Source organism: Rhagoletis pomonella, unplaced genomic scaffold (assembly GCF_013731165.1).
Source record: "Rhagoletis pomonella isolate Grant_MI unplaced genomic scaffold, Rhpom_1.0 Rhpom_scaffold_00002, whole genome shotgun sequence".
Lineage (NCBI taxonomy): Eukaryota > Metazoa > Arthropoda > Insecta > Diptera > Tephritidae > Rhagoletis > Rhagoletis pomonella.
The window spans coordinates 74,788,135-74,793,614 of NW_023458556.1; positions in this window are offsets into that span (position 1 = coordinate 74,788,135).

Sequence of the window (5,480 nt, forward strand, 5' to 3'; positions counted from 1 at the left end):
GCAACCCTGCGTGCTTGGAAGGCGTGTGTACCAATAATTTCATCCCCAGCATATTCATCCCCGAGGAAGGCAGCCACCAAATTCACCGAAGGTTGTTTACTGGTTATATTGTGATTTGGCGGCTGCCTTCCTCGGGGATGAATATGCTAGGGATGAAATTATTGGTACACACGCCTTCCAAGCACGCAGGGTTGCTTTTAACAAACAAAAAATAATTACCTTCAAATAGTTTCAAAAAGTATAGTGTAAAACGAAATTTATTGAATAATTCCACATAAAATGGTATACATCATGGAACTTTTCTACTAATTGACATGAAATTACTATCTCAACGCTCGGAGCGCTGCCACTGAGGGCTTTTGCCAACTGATAAAAAAGAGAAAATTTGGAAATACCAAACAAAAATTTTGAGATTTCTCCTTGTGAATAAGAATGCCATAGTTTTTACCAAGGCGAATTTATACAAGGTGGTGTTACTAGCTCAGCTGATTTTGTGTATGTGTTTCGCCGCACGGCTTCTGATATCAAATTGAAAAATTTTGTTTGAATTTCTACACACACTCTTACAGATTTTGACAGTTTATGCCGCCAAAGCAAAAACAAAATACATGTAATTTTTTGTTTTTGTACTCCTGCTATCACCTTATATTAATTCGCCTTGGTTTTTACCTAGCTCGTGTGACTACGCACAATTTTGACAGCTTGTAAATATGTATACACATAAAGTTGTTGGCGGTAATAGAGTCAAAATCAAAATGGAGAAAAGAACAAAAAGCGTACGTTAGTTGTCGGTTATAAAATAAATCCAATTTATTTGCGAATATTTGTTTATTCTATTTATTGAAAGGCAACTACGCGAAAAAGCTTGTGTTAATTATATTGATAACAGAACCTGGCAGCTCGCACGTTGTCTAAATTCCCAAGTAACATAAAATCCACAAAAGAATACATTGCTTGTATTACCATCAATACGCCATGTATAAATTTTAACAAGACACAAAAATAGAGCTTTCGCACGAGCGTTTGTTTGGTTTTTCAACACCATTTATAATTTTCTTTTAATAAAATCACGATTTGTCAAATGCTTAAATTTAATTATCTAATAATAATGCAGCACACAACCCTGATATCTAAGAAAAAGTCTGAGGAAGGCCATTAAATAGCAGCACACAACCCCGTGCCTTCCTCAGGAGTGAATATAACTACAACAACAACCCAAAAAGGTTGGTTACTGTCTATACTGTGTCCAACAGTTTCTCCAACAATCCACATTTACGATTTGTACTGGCACATTCATCGACTAAGATTATCGTTTGGTGGTCGTTTGCCGCCTTAAATAACCGAACGAAAGCGTTATGTCCATGAGAAGTTCCCTGATGGCAACAATGATCCGGATCTATAGTGAATGTGCCCTAGAAACTTTATGTTATAGTTGGTGGCAATTTCAAAAAGGATTCGTATCCTTGTTTAACAGAAATACAATATACATACATAAACTGAGATTAAATACCTTAAATGCCAGTTTCGCGAAAGCAATTTAATTGCAAATTATTTTTTTCTGTCGGGTTCCATGATACAAAAAGAAGGTAGTTTCATTTCAAAATTTTTGACAAAAAATGAGTTTTTGAAGTTTCATAAATTGTACAAAATTATGAGCTACCTTGCCACATTGATATCAATGAAACAATACATCAGAGGGTTTAATGTTGTGCGTTGGAAATGTTCGGTTATTTGTAAAATGATTTTTTGGTGGGGAGCGGAAACGGAAGGTGCGTGTCACCAAAAACTTACTATAAAGAGAACAGTATAAACTTTAAGATAATTCACCCTTCGCCTCCCTGCCCCTTCTACAGACACTCGGGGCCCATTTCAAAATGGGGTAAAATTAGCATTTTCGCAAAGAAAAATTAAACTCGTGTTAGGCCATCAGCAGTGGGTACTCTTTTCCATTTTGGTAGCCTTCGGCCGCGCTAGTGAAAATAACCTCATCAGTCCAACTCTGGTTACGCCATCCACAGTATATTTGGGCAAAATTGACCTCCAAATTTACAAAAAAAAAGTGCATATTTTAAACCGAGACCTTTGTTTTAACTTAAAGCTTAGTCCTTTGGCTAGACGTATATGTTAAAATTGTTTGATTCGGGTCACGGGTTTGAACACGATAACCCAAAATCATTGTACAAATTAGGGATGTTGCGAATGTGGTATTTTAGACATCCGCGGATGCGAATGCGTATGCGAATATCTAAACGCTAACAACCGCGAATGCGGATGTAAAGTATTTTTAAGAAACAATTAGAATCTAGCATAATGGCGAGATCGTTGTTTAAACAGCGCTTACAAAGCCAAACCAGATGTGTCAGGTTTTTCTAAAGCTTTTTAAAAATAGTTCTCCATTGTCATTCCTTTGCCTGTTTCAGAATTTGGGGAATCTGTAACTTCATCAGCGTTTTTCGATTTTAGTTTTTGTAGTTCATTTTTAATACTTTCTTCTGCGACTGGTTTGAACAATCCGTGCCTATAGCGAGCTAAATAGGTGGATATGGAAAATAAATTATTATTTTCCTGGAATGAAAATTTTGAACAAAATTCTGTTTTCAAAGTCGTGGCTGTCAGCGGAATCGGATAAGAACACTGTTATTTTTTAAAAAAGCACCACGTTTTTTAAAAACATTTGAATCTCAGATACTTACGTAGTCCTTATCTTATTAAAGGTCAGACCTATAGTCTTTTAATTATTTGAGCATCGCTCCTCTTTATAGCCATACGTTGATCATATCTGCTGGAAATCCCTATTGAAGGAGCTTACTCTTTGGCTTTAAATAGCAAAGAAGGGACAGTATATATCCATCCGAAAAAATATTGCCCGACATGTAAACAAAATTACTGTTCTTTAATTTTTTGCTAAAAATAAATTCCCCAAATAGCCCCATTTGAAATTATTGAAGCGAATATATGTAACATCAAAAGCAAATCACGAAAATTTGGTTAAGAATTACAGTGCACAGCTTCTTTTTTTGTGTCTAGTAGTTTTTTTAAAATTGGTCCAAAAAAATAATATTAAAGAAAGAAACCAATGCAGGTATTGAAAGAAGAGAAAACAAAAAATATTGTTAAAAAGGCTAGGTTCCCTTTTACGTACGTCAAAGGTCAAGTAGAAGTTGGAACTTGCATGACTGCCCATTGATTGCTCAGTTATATAGCTGAAGAAATAATAAGTTTAAATACATTTTTGTCTAAGTTGATAAATATGAACAGTTTTGTTACACAAATACTCCCACGACCACAGGCAAAAATATTGGCTACAATTTGTCATTTTGTTTGCCATATATACGTTTTATCGGTGCACTTGCACAACATTCGTATTCGCAAAAGCTCCGCATTGATTATTGCGAATGCGAAAGCGAATGCGAATGTTAAAATTAATGCGGACGCTCCGCAGTTGCGAATGCGAATGCGAATATTCGCAACAACCCTGGTACAAATATCCGAACCGTAACCAAACTGTCTTACTTATGCCATTTTCTAAAAACAAAAACTTTCTAAAATGAAACTGCAGTAGTTTTCATCTTATGTGGATAATTCTTGTCACAAATACCTGGTTTCTTGCTTATAATTATGCATATATATTTTTGAGCAGCGCCACACCTTAACAGAAAATTCCGAGAATCCAAAATTGGTACTGTTACAAGTTGCATGACATCATTTTAACTCGATCTCCACCCTGTTCCACGAATAACGGTACATCGGTTAGAGGTTTAAAAATATTTTGTGTCAGCAATTTGTCATCAAACTGCATTAAATCGTATTACGTACTCTATCCTCTATCCAAAAAACTTTATTTTCGAACGTTTGCACAAATTCCTTCAGTTTGAAAACGCGAAAGACTTTTTAATGTTTTCATCCAACTTCACTAACTTAAAATTTTTTTTTACTTTTTCAAGAAACAAAAATTTTTCTGGTAGCATGGTTTTAATGAAATGTCATAAACTTATTAAAAGTCAAGTGGTCGGCAACAACAACGAATGTCAATAAATGAAACTACCTTCTATTTTTGTATCATGGTCGGGTTCTATATTAAATTCAATTAAAAAAATAAATTTTCATTAAATTGCTTTCATGAAACTGGCTTTTAAAGTATATCGACAGGTGGTGATTTGAGATTTACCACTGCACAACTCAACAATGGTTTCTTCGAATAAAGCTTTAACGCATAATAATATTGGCAAATCACATTCATTGGGCCAATCGTAACACACGAGAGTTCGATATATTCAATGGTGCAACAGGTCCATTTAGTCTGACATTTACGGCACCACCTGGCAGCTCTTTTTTGCAATTGGACTGCCTTTACCGTTTCCAATACATGTTTTGAATATTCGCCAAATCGGATCATAAAAAAGATTTTTAGTAATAACTCAACTCCAGCGCCAACTGGCGGATTAAATTGTGAAACTAAACTATCCAGAGACCCACTCAAACACGCACACAAAACTTTGTTAAAATCCCTCCGGCCATTTAGGATTTCACTCACAAATATACCTACAGAAGAATTATATACAAATTCAAAGAGAAGTAAAAGTCAGTACGTTTGTACTTTGCCATGCCCTCTTTTCAAAGAGCCCAATTTTCTCTATGAGTATGAATCCCATTTCATATAGCTCCATACGAAGTTCCAGTACTGTACCATGAACACTTCCAGAGATATGCAGTATTAAATTCGGCTTGTATGGTAGGTGCCACGCCCCCTTTTCCAATAGCTCTATATATTCTCCATGACTATGCGATTAATTTCATATATCACCACACCAAGTTACAGTACTCTACCAAGAACAATTCTAGAGATATGCAATAAGAAAAATTCGACTTGTATGGGAGGTGCCACGCTCGTATAAAGTTCCAGTACTCTACCATGAACACTTCTAGAGATATACAGTATGACAATTTCGGTTTGTATAGGAGGTACCACGCCCTTTTCCAAATACTCCAATTTTTCTCCATGAGTATGTGATTGATTTCATATATTTCCGTACCAAGTTCAAAAATTTTACCATGAACGCTTCCAGAAATTTTCAGTATGAAATTTTCGGGTTGTATGGGGGGTACAACGCCCTCTTTTCCAATAGCTCCAATTTTTCTGAAAGAATATGCGATTGATTTTATATATCTCCACACCAAGTTCCAGTACTCTACCATGAACATTTCCAGTGATATGCAGTATGAAAAATTCGGTTTGTAAAGGAGGTGCCACGCCCCTTTTCCAATAACTCCAGTTATTCTCCATGAGTATGTGATTGCTTTCATATATTTCCGTACCAAGTTCAAAAATTTTACCATGAACGCTTCCAGAAATATGTAGTATGAAATATTCGGTTTGTATGGGAAGTGCCACGCGCCCATCTCCATACGAAGTTCCAATACTCTACCATGAACACTTCCAGAGATATTCAGTATGAAATATTCGGTTTGTATGGGAGGTG